Source organism: Ambystoma mexicanum, chromosome 6q (assembly GCF_040938575.1).
Source record: "Ambystoma mexicanum isolate Mex_15411 chromosome 6q, UKY_AmexF1_1, whole genome shotgun sequence".
Lineage (NCBI taxonomy): Eukaryota > Metazoa > Chordata > Amphibia > Caudata > Ambystomatidae > Ambystoma > Ambystoma mexicanum.
In genome coordinates, this window is record NC_090937.1 from 380512808 (window position 1) to 380534128 (window position 21321).

Here is a 21321-nt window from a genome sequence, read left to right on the forward strand (position 1 = left end):
CCCTACTCTCAATATAATGAGGATCCACCCTTTATTGAGGATCCTGATTTGGGCATGTTGGGAGACCAATCTGGGACGGGCTACTATGGGGATGATGAGGACCAAAAGGAGGAAGAGGACGACCCAGAAACCTACAGGGTAGATTCCCCAGTAGACAAATATCCCCCGGTTACCGACTCCCCGGTCGACAACCAACCTCTCCTGAATGAAGTTCTGACCAGAGCGGCAGAACACTTCCACGTTGACACCCAGGGAGCACAGGAAGAGAAGGACTTTGCCGAAGAATTAGTGGGAGAAAGGAGACCTGTTGCCCAGGCCATCTCTATTCTTAAATCGATAGAAAAGGAGGATAGACCCTTCCCTTGTAAATCCCAACCTCACCAGGATGGTAAACCCCAGGATAGAGAAACTTTTCAGGGCAGCCCAATCAGACCCGCTGTACAAAAGGGGGCAACTGAAACTGGACTCCCTGGTAGTTACGAACACACGAAAGGGGGGGGGGGCACACCCCTGTCATCGTCCGAAGCTCCTCCCAACAAGGAGAGCAAGAAGATTTATGGCTTGGGTAGGAAAGTAGCCTTCACTTCCACCTACCAGGCTAGGATCACCAACTCCACCACCCTACTGGCGAGTTACAACTGCCACCAGTGGGATGAAGTCGCGGCACTCATAGACTCTGCCCCAGAACCCTTAAAAGGCCAATTGGCACGGGTTGCGTCGGAGGGAAGAGCCGTGTCCGGTTGCATCTTAAAAGCAACCTTTGATGCCGCGGATAACGCTGGCAGATTGATAGCAGAAAGCACTGTTATCAAAAGACATGCTTGGTTACGCCAATCTGGGTTCAAATGCGAAACACAAGCATCATTAATAGACAAACCGGTGGAGACAGATCTACTGTTTGGGAAGGCGGTAGAGGATGCCCTGAAAAATGCCAAGGATGAGTAAGAGACTCTCAAATCCCTAGGCCAATTAACCAACAAACCCCCAAATGAAAGAGGGAATGGCAATTTTCGTCACCCACTCTGGCTTTCATTGCAAATGTACCACTTGACATTTGCAAAGCAGCTACTTGGAGCTCTATTCACACTTTTACTCAGCATTACTGCATTGACACCCATTCCAAGGCAGATACACAAGTGGGACAAGCGGTTCTAAGACACTTATTTGCTCATGACCCTTCTCACATCCCACCTCCTTCTTCTGGTACTGCTCGCTAATCTATGCACAGCATGTGATCTAAGCAGATTCCACAAGCCTCAGAAGGGATACATTACTCACCGTAATCGTATTTCTGATGCTTGTATCTGCTTAGATTCACATGCGACCCACCCTTCCTCCCCTCCGAGAGAAGGCGCATGATTGCTTGTAGTCTTACCTTTCTGTCTATCTGCTTGGATTATCTGTACTCACGCTACTCCTCATGCTACCTCATGTCAGAAAAAATACAATCTGAGGATCCTAGACGCGTGAGGGATCTTGGGTACAGTGGACGTCACACTAGGGATAGTATTACTGGCACGCCCTGTGTCGACGCCCATTTTTGAGTTTCGAAAAACAAACTGTAATACTCCGCAGCTTCCACTAGATGTCGGCCTATGTACAGCATGTGAATGTAAGCAGATACAAGCATCAGAAATACGATTACGGTGAGTAATGTATCATATATATATATATATATATATATATATATATATTTCCCATGGGTTTTCGAAACCTAGAGCATCCTTTAATCGAGTGTTGCTGATTTCTGAGAGGTCCCTGAACACTGACCTGTTTCCGGTGTTGCCATTGGCCGTGCGATTAGCCCTTTTGTCTTCTCTACAAGCCAGAGGTATAGCTTAAGTTTCTAATGGATTCCTTGCTGCCACTGATTCCTCATCTATGATATCCATATCCCAGCACAGCTTTTCTCTGGAAACTTTTCCGCTGCCAGAGTGGCATAAGGCAGCTCCGCGCCGGGTCCAACTGACGCCTCTTCTCGCTCTGCGCAAAAATTCCACTGGGGCCAGTATAAGTAGTGGCGCCATGCCCCATGACCTCAGTTACTTTTTTCTGTGCACTCTCTTCGCTTATCGAACGTGATCGCAAAGCTCTTCTAGGGATTCGCCATGGGGACTCCATTGAAGGCCTCCGGGTTAAAGCCTTGTGTGGACTGTGGTATGCAGATGTCTGTCTGTCTCCAATATGCATCATATTTGCATGTACTTTCTAGGCAAAGACCTCCACACCTAGGACTGCAGGTTGTGTCAGTCGATGCACCAAAAGGTCTTTAGGGAGTGTGTTGAGAATGTATTCCCCTTCATCCGCAGGGCGCAGGTTCCTCAGTCGAGGTTGTGGATTGTCGTTTCGAAGATCGAGAGACCAAGAGAGATTTATCTTGCACTCTGAGTCCTCTCACCAGCACTAGCCTTCCTCATCGAAGGAAAAAAGCCACCTCTCTAAGGGTTCTCTAGAGCGGTCGACATTGGTACCCTTTCCAACCAATCGTCCATGAAGGAGGAATTGGAAAGTTTTTGCCTGAAGATGCTGAACATCTTTGCCCAGGTACCGGCGGCTCCGGCCCCGGCACCATTGGTGCAGGCAGGGGGGCAGCAAGCTTTGCTGCTGATCTGTCCCTCGCGTCCGGCAGGGTACCCTCACAAGACCACTCCTGCACACCTACAGGCCTGCTCCAAACAGCGTTCTCTTGACGCGGGCAGGCTCAGCCTGCTGCAATGTCCTCTTCGGTGTCTGCGCTGATCAGCTCCATGGGCGTACGGCCAACTTCCCAGAGAAGCTTTTCTCAAACGAAATTTACCATGAGGAAGACGATCATGGTCCCATTTGGTTTTGAACTCATAGGTCCTAGCTAAGAGAGGGACTTCCCCTGAGGAGTTCTATGGGAGTGGCAACATGCTAGACTTGGTAGCTGACTTGCCAGGGGCCAGCAGTCTGAACAATGCACCGGAGTTGGACATTCTGCGAGCACCAGCACCAACACCAGGTACACCTCGGGCCTCTTTTCAGTGCCTGATGGCGAAGGTGGCCGATACCCTGGGTCTCTCGGCGCCGTCCAGCTTCAGAGTGCAATACAAACTCTGCGACATTCTGGACGATGCTCCAAAGAAAGACTCCGCTACCCTTCAATGTGGCTGTGGAGGTCCCAGTATTGGAAGTGTTGGAGGATCCTGCCTCTGTTGCCCCACTGGACAGCCATCTAGCGAGAAAGCACTGGCCTGCACCTTCAGGTCCAGCTTTCCTCTCTGCCCACCCATCGCCCGAAAGCCTGGTGGTACAGGCCACAATGGAGAGCCTGAAGACCTCTACTTTTCTGCCCCTTCCAGCGCACAGGAGAAAGCAATAGACTGCACGCATGGGGCAAGAAGGTGTTTGCATCAGGTAGTTTGGCAAAGCTGGCCGTGAATGCCTCTTGTGCCATGGCAAAGTTCTCTGTTGGCCTAAAGGCGGCTGTAGCCGATGTGGCAGAGCACTTGCCAGAGGGCGAGATGAGGGATGGGTTTCTGTCTCTGGTCTCGACTGACAAGGAGGCGTTACGGCAGATGCCGCAATTTGACTAAGACACTGCAGACTGCGTCGGTAGGCCCATGGCCACCAGCACAGTGGTCAGGTGCCATTCATGGCTAAGGACGTCCAGGTTTGCGGCTGACATCCAGTCAAAGCTGCTAGAAATGTCTTTTGATGGACAGAACCTATTTGGAGCTAAGGCTGATGACTCCCTCCAAAAAGTCCAGTCTAAGGCGCCCGCCAAGTCCCTGGCACTTGCGTCCAGCAGCCCACCCATGCAATCCTTGGCAAGGGAACGGGCCAAGGCAGACTCTTACTGAGAGGCAGAGGGCGATGTTAACAGCGAGGAGGTATCTCAGCAGCCGCTGTCCCCTCGGCTACCCAGGGCACCAAACCTTAGTGACGGATTCCAGCACCCGTCACTGGTGAGAGGAAGGCTATCCTTGTTCACCAGGGAGTGGTCGGAGACCACATCCGGTGCTCTGGTCCTTCAGATCATTAATCAGGGATATTGCCTTCCTTTCCTCCAATGCCCACCTGACTGCTGTCCACTGACCACACTTTTATCTCTGGACCCCATCCTTCTGGAGGAGGTGTGTCAGCTTTTGGACAAGAATGCTATCAAACTAGTTCCACGATCAGAACGAGGGTGGGGGTGGTACTCCACCTTTTTTGTGGTGCCAAAGGAGGACAGGGCTTGCACCCCATGGATTTACAGCTACTGAACTTGTTCCTTCGCAAAGACAACTTCAAGATGGTTAGTCTAGGGCAGATATTACAAGTCCTTGATCTGCGGTACTGGTTGGTTTCCCTCGATCTTCAGGATGCCTACTTCCATGTGCCTATTCATGTAAAGCACAGGAAGTACCTGAGATTTGTGGTGGGCCAACATTACACTGCCGTCCGGTCTTTGGTCAGCACCCAGGGTTTTCACCAAACTGCTGGCAGTGATAGAGGCTTAACTCAGGAGGGAGGGTATCCGTGCCTTTCCCTACCTGGAGGACTGGCTAGTCTGTGCTCGCTCGCCGGATCTAGTGTTGAAACATCGACTCTATACATGCACTCACTTGCACAGTTTGGGCTTTTCCCTGTCTCAGGTTCTGCTGTCCTAGTCTCTCGGATTCATTTGGGCCGTCTTGGACACTCGCCTGGGCAGGGATTTAACACCTGAGGATCGAGTGGTGAACTTGTTCATGATGGTCAGTGTCCTTCAATCTCAGACACAAGTCCTGGCCTCAATCTGCCTGCGCCTCCTGAATCGTAGAGGTTCCAGAGGCAAGGCTGCACATGAGATTGCTTCAGTGGCTTTTTCGTTGCTAATGGTCGCAGTTCCAGGGCCACATGTCGGGCCTTCTGGAAGACTCGAGTCGGGTGGCTCAGGATCTAGCGTGGCGGGCGGGGAGAGTCAACTTGCTGAAGTGTTTCGGCAACCTTGGCACCAGGTGACGGTGGTCATGGACGCATCTCTGACAGGTTGGGGTGTTCACTTGTCAGATCTGACAATGAGGGGACTGTGGACTCGGCGGAATCTCGGGATCACATCAATTTGCTGGGGATGAGTGCAATCAGGCTGTGCCTGGTCACTTTCCTCCCCTCTGTAAAACGCACTGTGCTGATCCTGTCCGTGCAGTGCCTCAACAAACGTGATGGAGCGGGGTCCTTGTCTCTATGCAGAGAAGCAATGAGACTGTGGTTCTGGTCTCTGGAGAATAGCGTCTACCGGACGGCAGCTCACATGGCCAGACGTGAGACCGTCACAGCAGATGCATTGAGCAGACAGACCTCAGGTCCCCATGAGTGGGAGCTATGTCGGGAAGTTCTGAAGGAAATCCTCTTTGGGGGACTCTCTAGTGGACCTCTTTGCTTACATTGTCAAGTGGAAGTGTGACTTGTTCTGCTGCTCCAGGGAATTTCCTTGTCATGGAGCTTTGGTGGACGCATTGATTGTGGAGTGGACTTTTTACCTCCTTTATGCATTGCTGGCGATCCCTGTTATCCCGCTGGTCCTCGGGAAACTACGTCTGTTCGCAACCACGCTGATTCTGATCACCACGGACTGGGCCCGAGAACGTAGTATCCAGACTTGCTGGACATGTCCATCGGCCCTCCCTGGCGCCTACTGGGGAGAGTCAACCTGCTCTCCCATTCAAAGGGGGTTAGGTCCTCCATCTGAACCTCTGCATCCTGAACCTACACGCTTGGCTACTGAGAAGCTGAGTGAGAAGAAGTCGTACTTGTCGGACAACATCATCAATGTTCTTCTTTCAGCTTGGAGGCCAGTTCCAAAATCCATTTATGCCTGCATGTGGCATACATTTTCGATTTGGTGCTCGAAGAGGGACCTGGATCCTTTATCCTGTCCTCTGTCCCCTGTTTGGATTGTGTGCTTTCTATTTCTGTGTTCAAGAGGTCCTCCGAACAGTGCTTGATTTAACAATCCCCACTGTTACGCAGTTATTGTAGGGTATGTATAACCAGTTTCCTCCCCACCAGTTTGTGGTTCCAGCGTGGGATTTGAATTTAGTTTTACATTTCTTATGGGCACTCCATTTCAGCCCCTTCATTCCTGTTTTTAGATTTCTCACCCTTAAGGTGATATCCCTGGTTGCCACCAATTGCGCGAGACTGGTGAGAGAGCTCCAGGCTTTGTCTGTTTTACCTCCCGTTTTTCTTTTTCCAAAGAGAAAGTGACTTTGAGAGTGAGACCTTCCTTTCTGCCAAAGGTGGCTTCTGTTTCCATCTCTTTGAAAATCCATCTTCCTGTGTTCCTTGCTCACCCTTGCAAGGCACATGAACGATTTCATCACTGGACCCAGTACGGCCCCTTCAGTTCTATGTCTCTTGTACTAGAGAGGCTAGGAAGGATGGTCAGCATTTTACTGGTTATGGTGATTCTCGTGCTGACAGGGCTTAGACCAAACCAACCCTGTCCAGATGGCTCCTTCTCTGCATCTCAGAATCTACGATCTGGCTGGGAAGGATGTGCCTGAGGGTCTCAGGGCTCATTCTACCACAGGTGTGGAGGGCCGCGTAGAGGCATAGGACGGACCCAACGATGTAGGAAAGCTTCCGGAGAACGGCTGCGCTGGGATATGGATATCGTAGATGAGGAATCCATGGCAGGAACATTCATCAGAAAGAACATTACCGCCAGGTAAGTAAGTTGTTTTCCTCCAGGGTGAGTTGCAGCCTGTAGCCAACATATGCACTTTCAACGACTCTGTGTCTATGGTCAGTCTGCTTCCCTCTACTAGTTTTTGTACCTCTTCCCTCTTCTTCCACTCGCCGTGGGCCAATTTCGGCCTCTTCAGTTTTATTTTCTCACTGTTTTCTCCGTTCAATTCTTGCTGTTACTTTCTCCTCAATACCACCTCACCTCCTGATGTTACCACTTCCTTCTGCTCCTTCTCACGTTGTTTCCTCCAGCACCACTGCAGCACCCTGTGTATCACTTTCGCATCACCTGCCACAACATACTTTTCAAACAACCTCTACTTACCTCTGGATCTTTCTCTATAATTGGTCCAGGGCTGGGATTTACTGTCCTAGGTCCACCTGAACTTACTTGGGGCTTTAGGGATTGGACCAATCCTTTATTTGGCCTGGCTGCGGTCTTGGAATTCACTTCTGTTTCCGCCTTTTACTGCATAGCACTGCCTGGGAACGACAGAGCTCCTCTGTTTTCCCAGCATGTAAATCTGCAGATGGTAAGCCCCTTGACAGTATTTCTACTCTCCAGAATATGAAGAAAATGCTGGCTCTTGGAGAATATGCAACTTTGTGTCCTTGGCGAGGGACTGGTCTGCTGAGAGAATGGATTAGTCAGTTAATATAATTCTTGGGAAACCATTCTGCTGTAAAACTGCAAACTGGCAACATTGTATCCCACACAAGTGATCAGGGTCCGGAAGCATTTCTCAAGGCTTTTGAAATAGATCATACATGAGCCATAGGTGAAGCACCCCTGTTATTTTCCCAACCATGAAGTTGTATTTTTAATGGGAGAAAAACACATTTTGGTTGGTTTCTCCGCAACCCTATAAGTAATGACTGGATCCTTTTTTTTATAAAAGATACCTATGCTTATGAAATTTCTAGTAAATTTTCAGGTGACAAATTGCAACACATCTTTGATATTTGTATCCTTATCACCAGGCCTGATAGTTCTTTATAACTGCTGAAGCCTTTTTGTAAGCAGAATCCTAGACTATTTGCTTAGAACATCCTTCTGCACAGCAGAATTACATGTACTCACATAGCCAGTGTCCTGAGAGCAATTCCTTCTGGCCCCTTAAACTCTGGATATGGGATATTTTGAATGTCCTTGGAGGCATGTGCAGTTGCCAGCTCTGGCTTTTCTAAACAGTTTTAAGAGTATTGTCTACATTCATGTTAACTTTGAAGTCCACAATGTATATACCTTTGGCACAGTAACGAAGGGTAAATGACAAATATGTATCAATTCAACAAAATTCAATAGTTCATTAGATGCTCCCTTTCATAAGATTAATACATAGTCACTATTTTGAATACATAATACTGTTCAGATTTCATTGGTTGGCCCGATTACCCAATGTATAGTGATGCCCCCAGTAGCTCATCAATACATTTGCATCAGAGGGCACATTTGAGGCCCATTGCAGTCCCAAGGATTTGTTGGTAACAATTGCATTAAATCGGAAATAATTATTTCTAAGTACCAAGTTGATCATCTCAATTAACATCAAATTATGTTGAAATCGGTGTACAGGTCGATTGCACACACAAAAATAATTGCGATGTAAAGTCCAGTGTTAAAAGAAAATCCTGCTACTTTGGAACATCATGTAGTCTAAAAAGTGCTAGGGTACTGTCGTATAGAAGTAAGAAACAATCCACAGAACTGGAAATGGCTTCAGTAAATGACTTTTTTAGATCGAACAGCAGAGCCACCGGGTAGACGGGCAGTAGACTTGTGCAGGTTAGGTAATGGAGAGTTGGAACAGTAGGGAGCTTCCTGTAGAAAGTGATGTTCTCCAGAATTGGATCTTTCATGGATTCACATGTTGTGAATATTCCCCATCGTCCGGCTAGGAAACCCGGGTAACTTTAATATAGTAGGCACCAATGGGACGTCTAGTGTATAGCTCCGCCCCCACAGCTTTCCCTCAGAGTTGAAGCATCTTCCAAACCTTTGGGATCCTTTGTGCTTCTCTGCTGAGAGAATTTCTACATTTACTTGAGAAAAAAGAAATGTCTTCAGTATTTGCTTTTGCCAGTCTTTCGACGATGAAAAAGCTCAGCTCCAGCTCTATTATGGAATCTTCAGGAGCTAAAAAGTCCTTGTTCAGGCCATGTGAGACCTGCGGCCTGAAGAACATATATGAAGGAGACCGGCAACTGAGTGCCTCTATTTTCTGTACTCAATCATGCGGCCGACGGATGTGACCTCTGCTAAGGGTTCTCGCAAAAGACCCTTAGACAGAAATAGAGGCCTAATTTGTTGGCTCAATGAAGGAGCCTACCCGGCATCCGAGGTTGGCTCATCACGCAGCGGGAGGGCAGCCACTCCCTCGGAAAAGAGATCACTGTCACGTCAGAGATCAAAATCTGAGGAACCAGCAACAAAAAAGCAGAGGACCGATGAGGCTTAATCATCTTCCAACTCCATGATAAGGCCAAACATTCATTGCCTCCCAAAAAAGAAAACCTCTCAAGTGGTGAAAAATCCCACATAGTCTCTAAGCACTCTTCTCAGGGTTCTAAGTCAAAGACGCTGTCGGAGGGACCAAGAGAAAAGGGCTCCCACCTGTCTTCGAGATCCTCGGACTCGTCCCGGAAATCCCCGTCTGTCTTTGACAGAGAAGTATAAATCGAGGACAATATCCTCCTCAACCTCGTCGGCGAAAAAGTCTTCTTCGACGAGCACCAAGAAACACAAATTCGTCATCGGGATCGCACAGGTCTTCTTCCAGACACGAGTCGTCCTCAAAACATCTCATGACGTCATCCAAACCTTCATCTACTTCACCAATGATGGCATCAACCATGACGACGATGACGTCGACAGTCTTGGCTCCATCGACGTCTCTACTCCCGACGCCTCAATGTCGACTACATCGTTGGCTACCACCTCGACGATGACCATTCCGTCAACGACCACTTCGTCGACGATGAAGAAAAAATCTGTGGCGAAAAAGCTGCCACGTACCTAGTCTACTGGGCCGAAGTGTTCAGAAATCGAAACGGGGGTATTTTGTCCCCAGAGGTATATTTAAAAACCCGTCTGGGACCACGGTACTCGACCAACCTCCTTTGGAAAGGTTTCCAACTGTGTTAATTCTTGCAGATTTCGAGGCCCCCCCCTTATGAATGTCAATGGTTTTCAAATCGGATCCTGAGGAAGGAGGTTCACAGGCACCCATTCCAGATCCTTCTGTGTTGGGCCTACAGCAAAGATCTCAAACACCTTCTTTGCCGTCGACATCAGCAGACTTGGAGGTATTCTATCACAGTATCCTCTTAAACCCTCATTCCTTACTATCCATGCAAGTCCTGTCCACTCTTCAGTCTCTACTCGGTCAGCTGGATGCCAGACGTCCTCTGCCTCAAGCTCCAACAATTGAACCATATGGAGACCCACAGGTTACACCTCGACAGAAGAAGACTTCTGATTATTTTCAAGACCAGAGCGCTTGCCCTAGAAGGCAATCCCCTTCCAAGGCTCCTCCTCCACCTCCTAGGACATTTAGTCAACGACAGAGAACAGGAAGAAGGTGAACTGATGAACACTGATCCAGACACTGCTCCACAGGACACACTTTCCACCGTCGCCTCTTCCCCGATTAGAGTGGACAGATGGGACACTGATCCAGACCAGATGCGCCTGGTAGTCCGGCTCAACCATCCCCTCCAGACGACATAGGAGCATTTCACGCCATAATGGCGAAGGCCTGCCAAGAGTTCGGTCTATTTCCAGAAGAAGAAAGATTATTTACTCTTTTTACTCTTTGATCATATGGGAAAGAGGGGAAAAGCCCATTTTTTCCATTCCAATTCTTGATCATGAGTGGCAGGAAGGCCTCCGCACCATGAAGCATCCCTTTACGGAACCTGCAGTGAAAGGATGATTGGAAAAGAAATGTAAGGCTCCAGATTCCACTCCTAAATGCCTTCATAGAAACCAACCCCAGAGTCTTTTGTATCCGCTGCAGCTACCAGGAAAGCACGCACACAACATAAGTGTTCCACTCCCCCGGACATTGACAATCGCAAGTTGGATGGCTTTGGAAAGATGGTACTTACCATCGGGCAACAACTGTGAAAGCAGCAAACTCTTTAGTCATTGTCGCAAGATATGACCGGGAAATGTGGCATTGTTTAGCCCCGCTATTAGACCACCTGCCAGAACATCAAAGAAAGGAGCCTATGCTGTTGGTGCGAGAGGGGGAAGAGGCATTGCCGAAACAGGCTTTAAACAGAAAAATGGCGTGTTTCACATATGCCAAGCTTGGCTTTGCTGTACAGATTTCCGCCAAGAGGTGCAGCGCAAGGTGGTGGATATGCCGTGCAAAGGCGAAAATCTTTTTGGTAAAAAGATAGACGAAGCTCTGAAGACTATGAACGCTGAATCAGACACAGCTAAATCACTTACAACTCTACAAAGCAGAAGAACCTTTCGCCCCTTTTTTTTTTTTTGTGGAGTCTCAGGAAACTCAAGATTCTCAGGCTCTAGGGACAACAAAGGCTACAATAGATCCACATATTATTCACAAGGTTACAAGTGCAACTTCCAATCTACCCAGTGCAACAGAGAGTACCAGGGACAAAGGACGTGTGGATCTTCTTCCTCCCAGAGAGGCCGGCAAAATAAAACACAGCAATTACTACCAAAGGGACAGTCAAATAGGAGGAAATTTGGCGTTCCACCTCAGCGAGTGGCGTTCAATAACTACGGACAGATGGGTACTAGATGCTATCCAATACGGCCACTTGTTGGAGTTCAAACGTCCACAATTTCCAATCCCACCCATAAAAGCGTCTCAATCACACCTTCACGTCTTGCAGCGCGAGGTACGTCACATAACAACAAAAGGCCATCGAGAAAGTAACTCTCTCACAAAGAGTAAGGAGTGTATTCAAGATGCTTTGTGGTAAAAAAAAACAGATGGGAAGGACGCCCGATTTCAGACCTTCGGGTGCTAAACGTAAACATAAGAGAAAGAAAATTCAAGATGATTACGCTGCAAGAGGTGATAAGAGCAGAGCAGCCGCAAGAATTCTTGGCGTCCCTAGACCTCAAGGACGCATATTTTCATATACCTATTGACGCAAAGCACCAAAAATACCTCAGATTTATAGAGCGTGACAGCCATTTCCAATTTCAGGTTCTCCCCTTTGGCTTAAAATCAGTACCCAGGACATTCACCAAATGCCTGGCGCCAGTAGCAGTTTTTTTCCAGAAGTAAGGCCACCACGTTTACCCGTACTTGGACGTCTGGTTGGTTCGGTGAACAACTTAGCAACCAGTGTTATCGTCTCTCAACAGGACAGAGATTCTACTCCAACGATTGAGCTTTGACATCAACTACTGCAAATTCTTTCTCAACTCCCTAAAGAGTTTGCTCTTCCTGGGAACGCAATTCCTGACAAACCACAATCGGGTAAAACCTTTGCGGAAAGAGTGAAAAAGTATCTAGCTCTAGCAGGCTCATTTACTCCGAACAAATCCATCACGGTCTGCTCTTATATGGCTCTCCTGGGAACCATGTCATCTTGCATTCCTCTGATTCCCAACTGTCGCCTACACATGCGCCCAGCGCAGAAATTCCTTGCAACGAGATGGTCCCAAATCCAGGGCTCCTGGTCGGACAGGGTAATCATCTCCCGGCCACTGGCAGACGCTCTGAAATGGTGGACTCACCCCTTCAACATCACATGGGGCATGACACAGGTGGAGCCAAACTTCCAATACACCATTGTGACCGATGCCTCCCAAATAGGATGGGGTGCTCATTTAGACCGGCACCAATTAAAGGGCCTCTGGTCACCCACGGAAACCTTACTGCATATCCATGTCCTAGAATTACAGGCAGTACACTGGGCTCTCAAATACTCCCAAATTTACCCCCCCCCCCCTCAAATCCCTCCACTCCGTATCACTGATATGACCGCAATGTTCTACCTGCGGAAGCAGGAGTGGCGCGCTCAGAAGTCTTATCCCAGGAAGCACAGACCATCTGGCACTGGGCCATCCAGCACAACATTCAAATCCAAGTCTTCCACCTACCAGGGATACAGAACAAACGGGCAGATGCCCTCAGCAGGGACTCCTCCCTGACACGAGTGGCAGCTGAACAGCATCCAGGTAGCAAAGATCATTGCGAAATGGGTCCTTCCCCCTCTGGACTTTTCCGCTAGCCCCAAAAACAAGCAATGCCAGCAGTTCGCCAGCAGGATCCCACATCTGAACCCCGGGGAGATGCATTCTCTTTCCCTTGGGACAGGATGTTTGCCTACGCGTTTTCCCCCCTTTTCTCTCATAAGGAAAACCATACAACTGATTCACAATGCTCCCTGCAAGATCATCCGACCTGCTTCATCTGGCAGTGGACGATCGGATTCACCTAGGATCCAAGCCGAATCTCCTGTCCCAGAACAAAGGGGATGATATTACATCACAATCCAGACTCCCTCAAATTGGGGGCATGGCACCTGACCACTCTGAATTCGGAAATCTGAATATCCCTCAAGACTGTTGTTGCATCTTGGCGGCTGCAAGAACTCCATCCACCAACATCTCATATGGCCGAAAGTGGAAGAGATGTTGTGCTTGGTGTACACAACAACCTAATCTACAGCCGTTAAACATAACACCTCAACAACTCCTTCATTATCTTTTGTTGGCAAAAGGTCTAGCGGTGACTTCCATCAAGGTACACTTGTCGGCGATATCAAGGTTTACACGTAAAAGAACATCTAGCCCACTCTACAGTAACAGACTAATGAAGCATTTCGTGAAGGTCCTCTTTCGAACCTTCCCCCAAGGAAAAGGATTCCTCCCGTATGGAGTCTTAACCTAGTTCTATCAGCCTTAATGAAACCTCCTTTCGAGCCCATGTCCTCAGCCGACATCAAGTTTCTCACTTGGGAGGTGGCTTTTCTGGTGGCCATTACGTCTTCTAGACGGGTGTCGGAACTCCAGGCCTTGGTCATTGATCCACCATATCTGCGGTTCATGAGGGACAGGTTCTCTCTACGAAGCCGCATTTCATTCCTAAGATATCATCGGAATTTCATAAAAATGAAACAATCACTCTTCCAAACTTTTTTCCAAATGCCTCTTCTCCAGCTGAAAAGACTCTGCATTCTCTAGATGTCAAGAGAGCATTGAAGTATTACTTGGACCGCACAAGATTGTTTAGATCCTCTAATCAGCTCTTTGTGGCCTTTGGCCCTTCAATTAAAGAGAGGTCAATTTCGAAACAGGGTATCTCACAATGGGTGGCATCTACAATATCCTTCTGCCACGCACAGGCTTACAGGCCATTACAATCAGCTCCCAGAGCCCATTCCACAAGGTCCACGGCCTCAGTGGCTCTATGGTCGGGGGTACCCATCAGGGACATTTGCCAGGCAGCAACATGGGCAGTGCCCCACACTTTCACCAGGCACTACTGCTTACATCAGCAACATGCCAAATATGTGCAAATGGGACAGGCAGTCCTCCAACGACTGTTCCAGTAAGGTAAGCTCTGCAGCTTCCGCGGTTTGTTCTGTTTTTTTACCTTAAGGTTATATGCTTTTGCTTAATGTTCACATCTACTTAAGGTTTATCTCCTGTTTGCCTGATAGACACTTCCAAGCATTTCTACTGCTACAAAATCTATTCACTGCATGTGAATCCACGAAAGATCCAATTCTGGAGAAGGGAGTCGTTTCTTACCTGTAACTCCCATTTCTCCAGCGTTCGTATCTTTCATGGATTCAGATGCACCCTCCAGCCTGCCCCCTCGGGCAAACCTCCTTTTTAGGACATCCTCCTTTTCGAGAGGTTAAAATCTGAGAGGAAGCTGCTGGGGCGGAGCTATACACTCAGCGTCTCATTGGTGCTGCCAAAGGCACCCACAACGACGTTGATGGGACTCTCAAGGTGTTAACGTTTTTTCCATTGGAAAACGACTATATTAAAGTTACCCAAGTTTCCCAGCCTGATGACGGGGAATATTCCAACACTGGAGAAATGGAGTTGTGGATAAGCAACCACTCCCATCGTCTTTGGTACTTAATGCTTTAACACAAACCTGTTCAAGTTTGGATTTAAGTGAGTCAATCCAATCTAAATGGGGATCTTTTTAGAAAGAGTAGCAAGTGTAGTGATTTAACAGTTTGGTGGTGTTTGGTCATCTGAGAAATGATTGCGGCAAACTGTTAAAAATGTATCGCATGCGGGCTGTTTTTTAAAGAATTATCGGATGATCAAACCCCACCACCCTCCCTACTTACCTGTTTGCTCGCAGCCTGGTCCACCTCAGCCCTGCGGCGTCAGAGCCGTTTCTAACACGGTCAGATCTGATGCTGCAGGGTACCCTTTTTCCATTCTTTTACCTGTCCCCCGCTTCCCATGTTGAGGAAGCGGGAGACACCCCCGCAAACCCAAAAGGCTAATATATACCGATCATAGGGAGCGGGTAATACCCCTGCAACTCACGCTCAGTATGTATTAGCCTAATTGTTCATTTTTATTCGGTCTAGGTACAGGCCAAATTCTGTCAAATGTACCATTCGACCAAAAAATAAATAAACAATTATTCTAATACCGAATTAACTATTGATTCACTTCTTGAATAAACCTTCACTGCACCAAGTCACTATATTGCTACACACTATTTTATGTCTAAAATGATTTGCAGTTTATTAGGTGCTAGTAATTGAATTCTTGAAAACCTAGGCAGAAGCATACAGGCAGATGAACAATCCAATTTGCGGGTACTTGCACAGGTAGGATAGGATTAGTGTGATAGGTCCGCCACTTTAAACACCTATCTTTTACTTTTCTTCAAACAACTTGTAATACCCTGGGCCAACCAATAGAGATGGCAGATTATGCATAGCATGCAACTCTAAAACAGATATAGATTATACAATGACTATTACTGGCAAGTAACTTTTTTCATATTGTTAAGTTAAATGAGCAATATAATAATTCCAGATGTGCCCTTTTCAACTCTTCACAGGGCAGGTGAAGGCACCATAGCACTTAGTAAGAGCTTGCAAAGCACATGGTATGAAATCTACACTGGAAAGAGATTAGTGGTAGTTAAGACAAGGTGACGCTGCAAGAACTTGAGGGTGTTAAACCTGCAACCAGTGTCCTGTTACATTATGTAGGTAGAGCTTAGTAACACTGAAATTGGGGTGTGCATGAAGGTGACACACTGAGCTGACTTTTAACCTCCTACCCCCTTTGTAAAATCGCGGTGTTAAAACAAGCACAGGCCATTTTATTGTTCCCTTGTTGGTATCCAAAGTCCCAATAATGCACTGTCGAACTGCGGTATACTCTGTGTTGTGTTGGAGGTACGTGGGGGACTTATTTTTATTGGATATGATTATGGTAGAAAGTAGTGTGGACAAGTGTCCTGGCATCACGTCATTGGTGCTTTGGGACTTGACCACAAGTGCCTAGCTGCTGCACAAGGATACAGTCCCCCATTCAGGCCAAACTATTGTTTACCGCCTAGGAAATCCTCTTGATCTTTTAGCCATCTTCTTAAGATTGCTGAAGCTATTTTGCTCAATTTCTGTACAATCTGGCTGTATTCAGTTTTATTGTTCAGTAAAGAATTGTTGCCATTTGAAGAAAATAAAAACATGAATTGCAACCTCACTAGTTGGATTGAGATAACAAAATGTTCCTTTATGCAGGTAGCCTCTGTGAATGGTTGGTTGCCATTGTTTTTTTTATTTTTTTTTAATTATTTTATTTTTTAAATATTTATTTGTACAATTTGCGCAAACACAGTTAAGTCAATAAAAGTAAATCACATGCAGAAAAAAATATACATATTTACAGATAAAGAACTAGTACAAATTTAGAAAGTTATCCCAAATCTTTGCATGTAAGGACATTTTCCCTTGTCTCTTGTAAATTACTCTCTCCATGTTTGCAAGACAATCCGCAATAGTAGGTGCAATTCGTGACTTCCAGCCCCTTAATACCATCTTTTTGCCTATACAGGCCCCTCGGAACAAGATCTTTTTCTGAGAGACTGAAAGGTCCTCAAGTAACTCACCACCTCCTAAGATCATCATTTTGAAATCCAATGCAATATCCAAATTCAGAATACGCAAGCAAATGCTACATACATCCTGCCAAAATCCCTGTACTCGCAGACAGTCCCAGAGTAAATGTTCCAAACTACCCAATTCATTCCCACAACTCCAGCATTCGTCAGTTTCCACCATACCTCTCTTGAATAACTGTTCTGGACTCCAATACACTCTGTTGAGGATCTTTATTTGCTTCGAACGTTCTTCAAAGCTTATAGAGCAAAGCTTTATATTAGCACACATTTCCAACCATATCTCTGGCAAAATCACACACCCCAATCTCCTGCCCCAATCCACTCTCAGTTCAGAATTCTCTTTATAGCTAGACACAATTTGACTGTACACCCTGCTAGCAATTGAACCACATCCTGGTCCCCTCTCCTTAGGAAAGAGATTCTTCATTGCACCCCACTGCTCAGCCACTTCTCCTATACACCTTTTCAATTTTCTGAAGTCGCCAATTGAGAAATTGTCAATGCTAAATTTCACACAACTCTTTCATCAACCCACTCTCCATCCTTAATGATATCGCCAATCCAATATATACCACTTAGAAGCCACTCGGGCCAGAATAAAGTCTTACCCCCATCAGCAATCGCCGGGTTCAACATGAGTAGTTTTCAAAGCCACCGAGCCTAACAACTCATGCACATTGTTCCAAGTCTCTATGAGAAAAACTGTCATAGGCATTTTCCTACATTGCCTGTTTGTGGCCGTCAGGATTGCCCTAGGTGGAAGCGGGCCCAATAAACTCGCCTCTGCAATTGCCCACCTATCTGGTGGTTCTCTCAAAAAGGTTACTATAAAGTGACAAGAAAAAGCCAAGTGATAAGCCTTGAAATTCGGGACGCCCAGTCCCCCTTTCTCCGTAGGTAACAACCTTCCATAGCTTAAGTCGCGGCGGTTTTTCATCCAAAAGAAAGGACTGTAGAAAACCATCAATTTTCTTCCAATAAAATTGACTTATCTTCATCGGAAGCATACTTGGAATGTAAGTGACTTTTGGAACCGCATTCATTTTTAGAGCGTTCACTTTGCCCCAGAGTGACAAACGTAACAAAGACCATCTTTGAATGTTCATTTTCAGATCTCTACACACCTCAATCATATTCTTTCCTGCCATATCATCAACCATTGGTGTTAGCCAAACAGCCAGATATTTTAATCTTTTGTCACACCACTGGAAATCCCGTTCAGATACCAAACGCTTATCACAATATCGGGTAATCGGCAAGACCTCAGACTTAGACCAATTAACCTGGTATCCTGCTACATCATGAAACCTGTCTAATACACATAACAAGGCAGGCAGTGACACCGCCAAATCCCTCAATAATAGTAGCACATTGTCCGCATAAAACCATACCTTTTGTTCAACTCCATGAAAGTTTAGACCTCGTACCCCCACATTACACCTTTAAAGTGATTGCCAAAGGTTCGATGGCCAAGACAAATGGGAGAGGAGACAGAGGGCATCCCTGTCTCGTACCTCTCTGTAATTCAAAAGAATCGGACAGCTGGCCATTAGTTTTGACATTGGCCATTGGACAAGCATATAACAGGGCAATCCAAGAAATAAAGTCCTCACCCAATTCATAGCGCGCAAGACCGAAAAAAGATACTTCCAGTCAATCCGATCAACCGCTTTTTCAGCGTCCAGAGAGAACACGGCAACATCTTCTTCTAAGCCTCGGGTATTTATCATCATCATCAACAAGTTCCTAACATTACTAGACGTTCTACGACCTTGAACAAAACCTGACTGGTCAGAGTGTACTAGCTTCACTAGTAATTGATCCATACGTATGGCCAACAATTTCGCTAATATTTTGTTGTCCGTATTTATTAAGCTTATTGGACGATAATTAGACGCCAAGCTGCTGTCTTTACCTTTCTTTAAAAAAACAGATATAGTGGCATGATTGGTAGAAGGTGGTAGTAGACCCACCTCTTTAGATTCAGCAAACATATCCCGCAATAACTCCACTGCCGAATCAGGTAAAATCTTATAAAATTTAGCCGGCAATCCATCCTGCCACGGAGTTTTGCCTGAATTGAATTTAGCCTTCAGATCGAAAACTTAATCACTTCAATAGTCAATTCCTTATTTAAAATTGTTTTTTCCAATTCTGTAACCTTTGGAACTTCTAAACCATCTCAAAGTCTCACCAAGACCACTGATACCGAATTCATTTTGATACAGCTTCATATAGTTTTCTTTGAAAGCTATATTAATCTCATTAGGGTCAAACGTTACCAGACCATTCGCCCCCTTGATAGAAGTTATCGCCCCTTCTGACTGTTGTTGTCTTAATCTATAGGCAAGCCAACGGGCGCATTTTTCCCCATATCAAAATACGAGCACTTTAACCTATACAGGTTCTTTTCAGATCTCACCTTTAAAATGTCATTCAATTCTCTCTGTAGCTTTATAAGTGCTGATCTCTTGTCAGAATTAGTAGGATCACTTATCAAATCTTTCGAAATTGTTTTAATGCGTTCGTCCATATCCAAACTCGCCCTTTCCAAACTTTTCCTCTTGCTACTAGACAATCCCAATAAAAGACCCCTCGTTGTACATTTGAAGGCCTCCCAGACTGTCTTAACACTGAGCCCATCTGTTCTATTTTCCGCCACAAAATGTTCTGCCTCAGATTTAATTTTATCCACCACTGTATCATCTTGCAGAATAGAGGTATTCATTTTCCAACAAAATGCCCTGCGAGTATCAAACTCCAGTTTTACAGTCAAAAACACTGGTGCGTGGTCCGTAACCACAATACTGCCAATCTCACAAGTCGCTAGGTTCGCTGTTATCGAACCTGCCGTAAGGAACATATCAATACGTGAATGCATATTGTGAGAGCCAGAATAAAAGGTGTATTCACTCAAATCTGAATTCCGTAGTCTCCAACAATCTTTAAAGTTAAACTCAGAGACAAGTGACTGAAAGGAACAAAACATAGGGTCTCTCCTCTGATTCACAAGAGGTCCACTAAGATCTAAGGTCTGGTCTATATTCGGATTAAAATCTCCTCCCAGAATTATATTGGGGGAACTGAAATCTTGCAATATCTGAGCGACTTTCCCAAAAAAATCCATCGACCAACACGGGAGAATAAATATTACATAGAACTGTCCTTACCCCATGAATATCCACCAGAAGTACAATGATCCTGCCCTCATCATCTGAGCGCGATTGTAACAATTTAATCAGGCATTTTTTCTCACCAAAACGGCAACCCTACTGCTCTTGGAGGTAAAGAATGAGGCATAAAAGTCACCCACCCACCGTTTATACAATTTATTAATTTCATCTTTTAACAAATGTGTCTCCTTAAGGAAATAAATGTCATTATGCATATCATTCAGATAATTGAAAACATTTTGTCGTTTAACCGGGTTGTTAATACCATTTACGTTCCAAGAGGAGACCGACAAAAGATGCCCTCTTCTTGAAGTCATAGCAAAGACTTGTACAAGATAAAGGTAATTAAAAAAAAAAAAAAGCACTAGTTCAATAAGTCTGCATGTACTAGAAAAAACCTTCCCACACCCCCAATAACAGAAGTTTGAATCCAACGTCAACAAGAACTAAAAAAAAAAAAATCTCCCAGCACCCCTCCCAATCACCTATAAGAATTCAAATGTAGTATTTCCAACCCTCATGTTAAATATAACTTCAAGGCTCCCGAAAAAGCCCAATATGAACCAATGATGATCCCAATAGAAACTTTTAGTCGTTAAATGATACATTCGGAATAGTTGAATGTACCAAACCACTGAGCAACATGCTAATCCATCAAAACGAAACAAAATAAAGGCAAACCTACAAAATTTTCCCAGAACACTCTCTACCTATTGAGCAGTGAACATGTAACAATTCAACATATAATAATATAATAGACTTATGTCAAACATTGTAAGCAATAATTTGTACATGAGTCAAGCACTCATACCGTAACCTGGAAAACATGGGACGCAATCATGTATTTTGTGTACCCCAATCCGCTCCCTTCCCATCTTATTCATAATGTGTAATGGACCTTGGTAAGAAATACAGCTCTCCAGTGTAACACACACACAAAACAAATGTCTATTGTGGCTGCAGAAAACCCCCACCTGGAATATATACCAAAAGGTGACAACACGAAGGAGGAAGATTAGTTTGTACCCCAGAGGCAATAGAGCATAACAATAGGCCTGAGCCTAATACGCACCTGCATTTCCATGCAAGAGACATGCAAACTCCAGCAAGATTTATGGAGCTAAATGTATTCCAATTGCCAACAATCCCACTGGAAGGAACAACATGTGTACATTTTGTCCCTGTTAGCGTGGATAAAGATGTCAAAAAAAAAGCACTGTATTAAAGGGGAAATTAAACGCCTCAGCAGTCCACGAAATATAGATGTGGCCCGTGGCTTGGAAATAGCAATAGCAGGTATAGTCATGAATACATCTGGAATAAATTGAGCAAAACAAAATAAAATAAACATACACTGA

General features: G+C 45.7%; 1 protein-coding gene across 1 annotated transcript in view; it reads left to right on the forward strand.

Moving 5' to 3' along the window:
* The window catches only part of HADH (hydroxyacyl-CoA dehydrogenase), a 525417-nt gene that overhangs the window by 403288 nt on the left and 100808 nt on the right, over positions 1-21321 (forward strand). The window lies entirely within an intron of this gene.